At 32.1% G+C, this 12,500-nt stretch overlaps 1 protein-coding gene across 1 annotated transcript in view; it reads left to right on the top strand.

Moving 5' to 3' along the window:
* Nucleotides 1-496: 496 nt before the first annotated feature.
* The window catches only part of LOC112599645 (protein dachsous), a gene marked incomplete at its 5' end in the record, with an annotated part of 126,227 nt that continues 114,223 nt past the window's right edge, over nt 497-12,500 (top strand). The window contains 1 exon segment of the mRNA XM_025346632.1: nt 497-809.

The raw sequence follows: 12,500 nt of genomic DNA on the forward strand, positions 1-12,500 counted from the left end.
CCTTGTCGGGTCACCACGGCGCGGTCCACGTACCGAACGGCGGCGGTACCCGCGATCCTTGTCGACGAAGGCGGCGCGCGCATCGCGGGCCCCGCGACACCCGAGAGGAGCTGGCCCGCGCGCGCACGCGCACGTTCGCCGCATAAGAATATTGAAGCACGCACGCTCAGGCGCGAACACACAGCCCGCACTTGTGGCAAGCGCACAAACGAGTTCTGGAACCGACCAGGACGAGTCAGTCACTGCACAACCGCCGTTCCGTACGTTCGGGTGCGCGCGCCGTTTTAATTATTTTTCTCTTGTGTCCTCCGCTTCAAGCCATCATTGTATTATTTATCCACTCGGTTTTCGTTGTAAATGAAAATAGATTATATCTATGCGTTTTATATTTGTTAACTAAAGATCGCGTATTATTAAATCATAATTCCGTTCCGACGCATCGTGTTTTCGTTTTCGGTTTGTGTGTGTGTGGTGTTATTTTTAAATATTTTTAAAGGTTTTAATATTTTTCATATACCTCGATGGTTTGCTTGTGCGTGTGAAGTGCGTATACTGTGTTCGTGTCGTTACTACCGTTTTTTTGTTGTAAATTTGTATATTTTTGTGATTTTTGCTGTGATATCATATCTATATCGTTATATTATCAGTGCGCCAAAAATTTAATCTCATCGCGTGTTGTTGTTATTTGGGTAAGAATACTGTGCGGTCGTGTAGTACACTGTTGGATAACGCACGCATTACTTTTGGATTAACACAAATCTTACAACGACCCATAGTCGTCCCTCGGGAATCGACATTGCAGGATACAGGTACTTGAACTTGACTGAATTTTCGTTGTCTCCATCTCATGACTCCTTAACAAAATACAGTTGCTGTTTAGGCAATCAGTCCTTATAATACCTTTATTCATTAAGTCTAGTCATAGGTTAGGGTGTTGATCTTGATAACTGTCTTGATTTCGTCGTTTATTGCGAGTGCTATATAGTTGTAAAGGTTGATCACACGTGCGTTCAACAAATATTCGGATAAGAATGACGTTATAACGTATTTAGCTAACGTACCCAGTGTAATTACACAATATATATCTTACCTATTTATGTCTATATGTATGTGTATGTTTATGTGTATAATATGTAATAAAAGATGTTCCGTCCGGTAAAACTATGTACAATTTTTCCCTTTCTAATAAATAAAACATAGAGGTCGCCGGTTGGAATTTATATTCAACTCACGTGTACGCGTTAAAGTCTCTTGTAATATTTTATTACTTACTTCACTTGCGTTCAAGTCTCCCGAACGACGTTTTCGCATAACACTTTTCCCATACGCACGCACCGTGTGCCGCCGCCACATATTAGATATGGCCGTGATCGTCTGGTGGTGAGAGGTGGCGGTGGTGGACGAAAATTCGTACCAGTTTCTTGATAATGCATGTGTGCTGTATATAATATCAGGATTTGGCGAACGTAAGCGAACGAGGCATTAAAAAAAAAAGTAAAAGAAACCAAACCCAGTAAAATATTATTGAAAATATTTGCTCGTCTGTCTGTCACATCGTTCCCGTTTTAAGATTTATGTTATTACCGAATTCGGGTGGATGCGTCTGTCGCCGGTTTTGTATTTCTAATTATACTTTTGGCATAGAATAATATATCTCTTATCTATATATATATTTATATACACACATACGCGGTGTATACGCATACGCGTAATTTAACTTCGTCACAGGGGCTAAACGAATACATTTTTTTCCGTTTTTATAATATTTATATATATATATATAATACTGTCAAACAGTACGTTTATAGAGGAACCCCTTCGCGCCTATACATTTTATTGCCTCTTTTGTCGGACCTTTACACGTACAGCACAATACACTCGACAACAGCACATTATCATTACTATTATTATGTAAAGGATGTTTGTTTCCTCGCCGTCAAAGGGCCCCGCTTAGGTTGCCGGTTTAGTTATATATATATTATATTACACAACTACAACAATATATTTTATGATATGTATAGGTACAAATACGTGTTGTGTTGAGATGTTGACACGTCGAACAGAACTTTGTGGATATTGTTAGGAAACCGCGTGAGAAATATCTGTTTTCACACTCTATTCATGCGTATGTGTACACACGTTATATTATCCTAAAACCTATATTCTACATTATTATATTACCAACCCACTGCAGTATTATTACATCCGTTATTATGCTGCAAAAAATCACGTGCCACGATTTTGTTAAATCCTGCATCCGTCGCAAGTTCATCATATTTCCAATATATTCAATATACAAAAAGCAATAAAAAATATAGGTAATGGCATTAGGCTAACTCCCTTAATAATATTAATTAAATAGAAGGATTTAATTTTTAGTAAAAATTATTTTAATAGATATTTAATGTTTTGAGTCCCCACTTGAAATTTTTTTCATTTATATTACTGGATTTAGGCCCGTTTGATATTATTTACACATACCTACATAATAATTATTATAATCGCCAGTGATGGACAACAATTTATAAACGAGGTGTATATGTGTATATATAAATATAAAGATAGATAGGTATATAGGTATATATTTCAAATGTTATTTATCCTATCAAACGCCAATATATAGCTGTCTTGTTAAAATCCTAATAGTTTAATTAAAATGTAAATAAAACCTAGGTATATCTCATATCTGATGATGTACGATAAATGCGTTAAACATTAGTTGAACCCTTTGAAAAAAGTGTAACCGGAAAACTATTGTCTATGTCCAGCATGTCACCAATCGCGAGTTGGTCATACACAAAAACACAAAATCGTATATTTATGTGTAGTTTATGATATATATATATTTGGGTACATCTTCAAATACTAAATTAGTTTATCCCGCGTGATATGTTTTGTTTCGTTTTAATTTTTTAAGAGATACAAAACTATTTTATGTTAATTTGTAGTAGACCGGCTATTATTTTACATTCGAATAGTCAGGTTATTCGTTCAGCCTACTCACCAATCGAATATTCCATATGCGTACAGATAATTATGGTACATTTCCATAAACCCGAATCGTGCATGTTTTTTTATGCGACATAAACACCGGTGCAAGAGTTCTTGAAGACCTGAGAGAGATAAAGAAATAAAGAGAGTGATGACTGGATATGGGGTGGGAGAGTGAAAGAAACAGACTCCCTATCTCCCTGACATATCTGATCGATTAATGTTGCATTTTGGTGTTCGAAAGGATATATAATATTGGTTTTTATAAAACGAACAAAAATATAATAAGAATAAATAACCCTTACTATATAGTTTTATTGTAAGGACTGACTATTCTTAATTATAAAATTATTCAAATCGTTCACTATCGTAATGTTCATTTGTTTTTAACAATTTCAAAGTAGTTACTAAACTATATATTATTTTGAAGGTATACGTATACTTAAGATTTCTTTTAATTTTTTTTTTCTCTTAGAAGCTTATAGTGAAGTCGGATGCACCGCATAGACTCGAAATATTCAGCTCACGTAGTTCACTTGTATATATGTATACACACACATATCACATATAATAAAAAATAATAATCTGTGGATATTAAAAAGAACAGCATCGTTGCGAGATAAACGCAAAGAGAGAAGACCTACTTGCTTCTATAATAAACACCACTCATTTCTAGGTTTTATTAACTCGTTATGTACCTATGTGAAATTCCATTTTTTAAAACAAGTGTTGTGCATCTCATTGCACAAATATCGGTTATTCTTTCTCTCTATTTTCTCGTAGGACGCAACGAGAGTTGTAAAGTATCCATATTTATTTATATACAATAATCTTACATAATAGCTGGTATAAACATAAATGATATTGTCTGGTGATAGAAACAATGTTTGCTTGTTGACTTACGGCGGGAACAAACATTGAGAGTAGTTGAATACTTACATGTATTCTATAGGTGCAATAAAATCTTTACTTAACTTCAAAGGATGTTTGCCGACTCGCAGGTAGATTGGGTGCACCGTATAGGTTATATATATAGGTAACAAGTGGACTTCAAAGACCGTACGTGCCGAATTTCGTTCAAAAATGCCTATAACCCTCGGGTATTGTAAAACATTGCACGTCAATAAACGCATACTGCCAGGACTTGGGGTATATATTATAATACTTTGTTCTGAAACGTTTACAATTTTATAATAACCAAAAAAAAGAAACTCGCACATATAGGTACATCTACTGTACAGAATCGCCGTCGAGTGTCATTCGATGAACATAGATTAATGGCCATCTCTGTTTCTGTTAGTATTATTTATTAACGTATGTAAGATAAATGAAAAAAAAATGTTCCGTTACATTTCCAACGGCACATTTGAAGATCTTTAAAGGTTGAGGTATAATGTAATAATGGTTCGGTGTTTTATAGTATTATCGTGTTTAATCCTCAGAAACATTTTGTCTAAGAATGGAACTTGACATTTTATATTTATTATTAGGTATATATTATTTAGGTTTTTAATACTGTAAAAGAGAAATGTACCTTATTGGTTTTACAATAGTTTTTTCTTTTTTGTGTAAATTTTTCCGGGAAATTTGTTGCATTCAAAACTGTTGAAGATATCTTTCTATTATGCTGTACATTATCTATTGATTAAAATAATCAAGTACATTAATTTAGAAGTATTTTGAAAATGTGATTTTTAGATATTTTTTGAGCATAAGAGAAATAAATATACAAAACAGTTAATTTAAAAAATATTAAGTGTAATTTAAATATTAGTGTACTAATATCTAATATTTTAAAATTTTCTTATGAATAGTGATATAAATTGTAACTGACCTTAAGTTTTAGTTAGGTGATTTAAATATTACATACCTACGTTTATTTTTCGTTAAATTCGTGGACCTCATTAGTTTCCATATGGTGTTGAGGAGTTAAAAATGGTTAAGTTGTCGTCATAGATATAGTACCTATACCTGCCCTACCTATCTGTCATACTTTACTAATATTAAAAAAAATATATATTTTTTTCAACTATTTTTAGGCACTAGTGTAACAACCATGATTTGTGTTAACGCGGTAATAACGAGTTAATGAAAACTAAGACAATACACAGTTCTCACAGAAATTATCTCCGTCTGTCATTCGTGCATGCCACGCAAACGAAATACGTTTGTATATATCATTTTATCGTTCGGAAACACACTAATGCTTCATAAGTGCTATTATACACATATTTCGTGTCGTACCTTTCTCAAGTAGAAAAAAAATAGTACATAAGCCCGCGATAACGAGTACCTCTAATCACATTTTCTTCTAAAATTCGTTCGGCCCGCTGTTCGAGACTACCGTGGCACGAATATAATGTATCTATATATATATATATATACCTTTACTTGTATTGTGTCATATTCTTAATACGTCCTCGTAACTGCCTAAATATACCTACTTGCGTCTTTTTGATATATCTCGTAGGCGCCGTAATATTATAGTCGTTTCTGATTCTTGTATATATAGGACATAGCTGGTATATTATATTATATTCAATTTCGAAGCAAATTTCGATTTTTATTATTATTATTATTTAAGGCGCCGATCGACCCTTCACTGCTGTCTATTAATTTTTTGTTACCAGTACGCAAGATGTGTTTGTATGTACCGCGGATTTTTTCTTTTTCTTTTACCGAATCTTATCGTCTCCTGCTGACTTTGCAAAACCACCCCATGTATACGTCGTACAATATAAATATTATATTAAATATATATATTGTCGTTCTTGCACTCTCTCACATTGTTATCTGGTCCAAGCACTCACGCACGCGCACGCTCACACACAATCACAAACGCGTACTATATATTATGTTGCTGCAATATAGGTATATATATATATATATATATATATATATATATATATATACATGCCCGTGCTCATATAATAGATACCGTGTATACGTTGAGATGATTTATGATTACCGATGCCCCGGAACGCCCCGGGCTTCAAATTCGAATGGATCCCTCTCGCGGTCATCGTATTCGTGTATATAATATGTATATACGTATAATATAGACTTTTGTCCGATGTGGGTGAATCGAGGGTGGTGTGATGGTTGCAGCACACTGACGACGGCGACCAAATAACGATTTAATGATGATGACGACGGTGATGATGATGATGATTATGATTATGATGACGAATAAGAACTGCGCCGTGTCTGTAGAGCAATTATTATTATTATTATTATTATTATTAGTATTATTATTATTATTATTATTATTAGTATTATTATTATTATTATTATTATTATTATTATTAATATTATTACTGTTACCGGCGGCGGCGCGACAAACGGATCGGTCGTCCGTCACATCTCCTTATCTCGTGCACTAGCACCAGCAGCATCCATTAACAACGTGTGTTATTCGAAAATATATTTGCGTTGTACGCGACCTTGGTACTTAAAACGTCGTAAAATGTACGTTCTTTTCCCGCACATGGAGTCCCGCGTTGAAACAAAATTCACCCTCTTTTATAGGTATCGCTATTTTTTATTTTTGTTCTCCGACAAAAATGCCACGGTAAGATTACAATAAACTCAGACCCATCTTATATAATGGTTCAATGGTTTGACAGCATTTATGTCAAAAACCTTTATATTGTTTTTGCCGGATTCAAGAAAAATACGGTAGCAACGGTTACCAGTTCCCCCGCAGTATATTATTAGATATTAGAGTATGTGCGAGTGTGTATTCGTTTACATTCATGTTGTATCGGTCACAAATCTCATTAACTATAGCAAGACGACAATTTCGCGTACTAGAATTATATTAATAATAAATAACAATAATATATTATACGGCAAATGTGCGTGAAGAAGACAAATATTATTGTCGTCGTCGCATCGTGACGATAAGAACCGTAATTTTGGCGATAAACCGACGGTATACAGTGTGTTTTTTTAATGGACTAAACTAATTTTCACATATTATTTTTATTATTATTATATATTATTTTATCTTTTAGAGAGCACCGTGTGTAACACGTCAATCTCTCGATTTACCGTACACTATATATCATATACGTATATATACAATTTGTATATGGACAAGGCGTACTATAACCTCGGGGGCCCCATGTGTAATGCACGCTTATCGTCATCTCGGTGCTGCCGTGTCCGCGCGCCACGGCATCTGTGGTACACCGCTGATACAGCCTCCGACGACGCCAAAATTCATAACATTATATAATATATATAAACGGGAAAACGATATCGCTGGAGAACACGAACGTTGACTCCTCGTGTTCCACAAAATATCGGTAAAATCACGTGAAAAAAATATAATCTGTTTGGCATAATACACCTCTAGGATATATTATTTATAATAATTAATAACATATATTATACCGGCTTACAGTATACATCGTTTTATTCGTTAACCGTTTAAACATAAATATATTATTGCATTATATTTAGGTAGGTTTTATATAATAATATTGAATTGTTAAAGCTATTAAATAAAGTTAAAAACTTAAATTGACTTTTTCTTAGGTTAATTAAAATGATGACTACAATTCCAAATTTTTAAATAAACATACATTTTTACGTGTACAAAATCATTAATATATTTACACATATTATAGTGCAAAATAATGTATAGTTATTACTGTCATTAGTATACGACATTCTATTAATTGATTTTATTTTTCCATTTTTTTGTTTTTCAATGTTTACATTTATTACTTTATATCAATTAATAATATTTACGATAGGTCACGAATAAAAAGATAATACTTATACAAATTCTACAGATAAAAAAAGTTAGACAATTGTAGGTATACCTACTCACGATTGCCCAACTGAATATATATATACATATAGGTATATATTTACAAATATGTGTGTATACATTTAAAAAAAAAAACTTGTGCTATAAACAATTAAGTATTATAATATATCAAAATTTTTATTACATTCGCTAATGTTATTATTTTATGATCAAAATATTATTTACTTCAATATAATTATTTTATTAGTTGTGGAAAAATGATACCCGAAAACGTAATATATTTTACGATGATGCATTAGACGTATAAAATAAGAACCATTAAGGATAAAATCAAATCATTTTTTTTTTCTAAGAAGAATTTTGTACATTGTATAAATAATTATACAAACTAAAAATACTCGTATATAAACTAAATGTAAATGAACATTTAATATATAATATTATATTATAAACTGTGTGTTATGATAGATGGGTGCCGTAGCTACTTACACCGCGCTTTGAACATGGTCGATTTAATTTGTATAGATACAGTATTCATATTATTTTAGAAATAAAAATTAATTATAAATTTTAAGGTCAGCTTACAATAATAATATTTAAATATTATATTATCATACAGCATTGAGATATATTATATGCATCCATTGCATACATATGCATGTACATGTGTCCATAATATTACGGGAGGCAAATAATAATAGTATAATAATAAAAAATGAAAATAAAATATATAATTAACATTTTCGATTATTGAGAATCTCGTTTTGAATTTATAGATCATAATATAATATAAGAACGTGTTCACCGCTTTATAATATGTACGCAGATATTTAAATCAGCATTCAGTATTTTTTTTTACTTTGTTTACTGATACCATTATTATAATATCATAACATTATATATTAATACTGCTATTATGCGGTTTGCATTGTTGTTTCGTTACGTTCGTACTTTTTACGTTTTGAGTGATATCGTATATTAGGTAGGTACACAATCATTTATATTTGGAAATATGAAAAATCACTGCAGCCCCGTGATTAATTACGTTCATATACCTACACATATCCTACCTTCAGACCTCCTATACCAGCAGTGTGTTCGGTATACGATTATATGATGTTCGTCGATGCGCCGCATGCCTAAGCGACTTCTGGGATTCGTATACACCACGGTCGTATTATTATCATAGGTACCTGCCTAGCTATATTATTGTTGGATATATTATGCGTGCACAATATAATATTGTAATATATCGTATAGACGTGTGTTAAATACGGAATTCAGGCGTTTTACCCGAACACTAATATTATAATAATAATTTCGATCCGTGTATAGGTATGCGTGTGAATGTGCGCGCATAATAATAATAATATATTCGTTTACGTTTTCGTGTTTGTACAAGTAACATATTATAGATATTATTCACCGCAGCGCGCTCGTTAACTCCTCGAACACAATATAATATTGTATATTATAATATACGATGGATTCCGTCTTCTGGTTTCGAGCGGTGCCTACTAACGGGGGAAAAAAGAAAGAAAGAAAGAAAACACTCCGTAAAAGCACATATATTTTACGAACGTGAAACCGTGAATAATTGTGCTCTGGTTAGCCGAACAGATACGGACCTGCAACCTATATGACCATATTAATATTATTATTATTTATTGTGTATGGCGTATGCCGAATACTATAATATAGAAGATGAACGCGACGCGAGACGAGATATAAATTATTATTATTATTGTCGTGAAAACTGATCTTAGTGCACGTTGGCTAGACGGTGTAAGTGACATAATATATATTATTATGTTCATTTATGTAATAATATTATAGCGCAGTGTATTATATACGACGAGTCCAATATTTTCCGTTAAATTATTATAGGTGCGATATCGACACAATACTATTATACCTACGTCTCATATATATTTAATAAATATTATACAATACAAGTACATCCTTGTAAACAAACTACCCGAGTGGTCGAGTTTCGTTAATCTCGGTGGTGATCTTCTTAAAAAATAAATACAGTATTAAAATTGCATTCTTCCCGTGCCGTAGCGTCGACACAATATAACTATATATATACGTACTGATTGAAAAAAATACGACGGGGATGGTTAGGTGTCATGCTGTGCGGTATAGTAATAATATAATATGTATATAGTTGAGTTGATTATAATGAAGATAAATCGCTGGCTGATTTATATATATATATATGTGTGTGTGTGTGTGTGTGTGTATGTGTGTACTGTGTATGTATCATAAAGTCGGATGTCCGGGAGACCCATGGGCGTGTAATGCGCGTGTATTTCGTTATTATATTTTAATGTTCATATACTGTTTATTGTCCGTGGGACGAGGCGACAAACTTGTGGTGGACTGACTAAACTTGGCTGGTATCCATGTAGGCTCTTCGCGTGTCCCATATATGTGAAATGGTTTTTTTTTTTTTTTTAAGAGAAAATTTCGATTTTTTTACAAATCCAAATCAAACACGCGTTAACATAAATAATTAACGCGTATCACACTGACATGTATGAAATTTACATTTTTATCGATTATAACCAGACGCTTATTAGAATATTTGATTGATATATTATTCATATTATACTTATGTACATTGTATATATGAAATAGTATATTACTCAACGAGTACCTACGCGAATAATTATAATTACACGTCTGCAGTAGTGGTACATTTGCACATTTTATTTTATTATATATGTGTATGTATGTGTGTGTGTGTGTGTGTGTGTGTACGTGCACGTGTATTTGACGTATAGCAGGCAACTTTACATATTATTATTGCCTACACGTGTATACCAATTTGTTACGTCTAATAATTTTTTTTCATCCGATGACCGAAATACACGAATTTATATCTATATATTATACCTATATACTTTGTAAACGATGATAATGATGTAGGTACTAACTACCTATATTATATATTAGTAGACGCGAATTATTTTTATTATTACGCGTTAGACGCTTATACCTATATATTATACTAATATATTGTATAATATTATCGTGTTAGCTATACGTATTTCACGACAAATCGAGTGTCTGTCCAATAAACAAAACATTATTCAACCACATTTATGAAATTTATGATAATATAGTCGACTGGTACTACACTAAAAATTATTGTATTATTATGCAGGTGTGTTTATAATATATATATATATATAATATTATATGTGTGGTTAGTTATAGTAATAATAATAATACATCCGTTTAGCTTAATATATTATATAAAATTTTGTGTTTATTTTTCTTTTTCTTAATAACACGTAACGAATTTAACTAATTCACTTATTCACACATTTATATATATATAATACCTAGACATATATTATTATAATATGTATCAGATATGTATGCGGAAATACCTAGGTATATGCGTATGGAACTACGAGAGAACTTGTGATATTCTTATAATAAAAAGATAACATAGGTATACATATATATATTATAATATTCAATAGCAGCGGTAGAGAATTTTTCTGCGATTAAATCATTAAACAAACAAAAACAAAAATAAAAATACATGCTGTAATAATATGATAAAAACTATTTTCCAGACGTTACGCTCAATAACTTAAATTAATTTTCTAATAAAAGTTAATGGTGTTGTCGCTATGTACCGCGTTGATTAAAATCTTAACGATTATTGTTTTAATTCAACGTTTTCGTTTATTTGCTACGATGTGATGATAAAGAAGGAGAAAAAATCAGTCGGTGTTCGCGCTGTCATGATTTCACTATTAGATTTACATGTTTTTGTCTATGACGCTTTGTATATACAAACATATTAAATAAATAATATGATGATATACATGCCATAATATATTATAGCTTATAACACTGTATATAATTACGTTTTTCTCGGGAATCTCGCGCGTACGGGGTTGACAAAAAGCGATTATTATTTTCCCTCGCATTTTTTTTATTTATTTATTTTTTTTGTCAAACGCCTACGTGGTACGGTATATATATGGTATTTATTCTTACTCAGCATCACTTAGTGTTTCACCGACCTTATCCAATATTCTTACCATCTACACACACACACACACACACATACATACACACATTGTAATCTGCCGGAATCATCTTTAGTTAGTGTAATACGTACTAACATATGTAACTATATATATATTTATGTATGTATATATCTGTATGTACAAGAAGTATATTTTCCCTCGATACCGATAAACGCATAAAACGCACAACCTCTTCGAGAACATTAAACTTTATTAACCATCATATATATTTATATGTGTGGATTTGTGTATAGGTATGTGTGTGAACAGAGACGGGATACCAGGACTATCTATGTGTGTATAGGTACCTACGAGAAACTTTTTATATCACTCTGGTATATAATAGTGTGTGCGTATTGTAAACATAATATAATCACGTCATTGCCGTATGTTCTATCTCTCGCGTACGATCTATACGAGGCGATATCCTTCGTCCTACGTCCCGAATGATCAAACAATGTATAAAAAATATATTGCAGTGTGTATTGTACACACACATTTGTATATAGAGATGTGTTTGTGTGTTTAAAATAATATATCCGTTAATAAATAAAATAATTACGCCATGTAACAAAACAATACAAAGGATGCTTCATTATTATTATTTCTTTATACACCCTAAAATTTCGCGGCCTCATAAACATTTTCGCGTCTCTCCAACGTGACGGCGTGCG

This window comes from Melanaphis sacchari, unplaced genomic scaffold, assembly GCF_002803265.2.
Source record: "Melanaphis sacchari strain LSU unplaced genomic scaffold, SCAv2.0 Contig54_pilon_pilon, whole genome shotgun sequence".
NCBI classification, from domain to species: domain Eukaryota; kingdom Metazoa; phylum Arthropoda; class Insecta; order Hemiptera; family Aphididae; genus Melanaphis; species Melanaphis sacchari.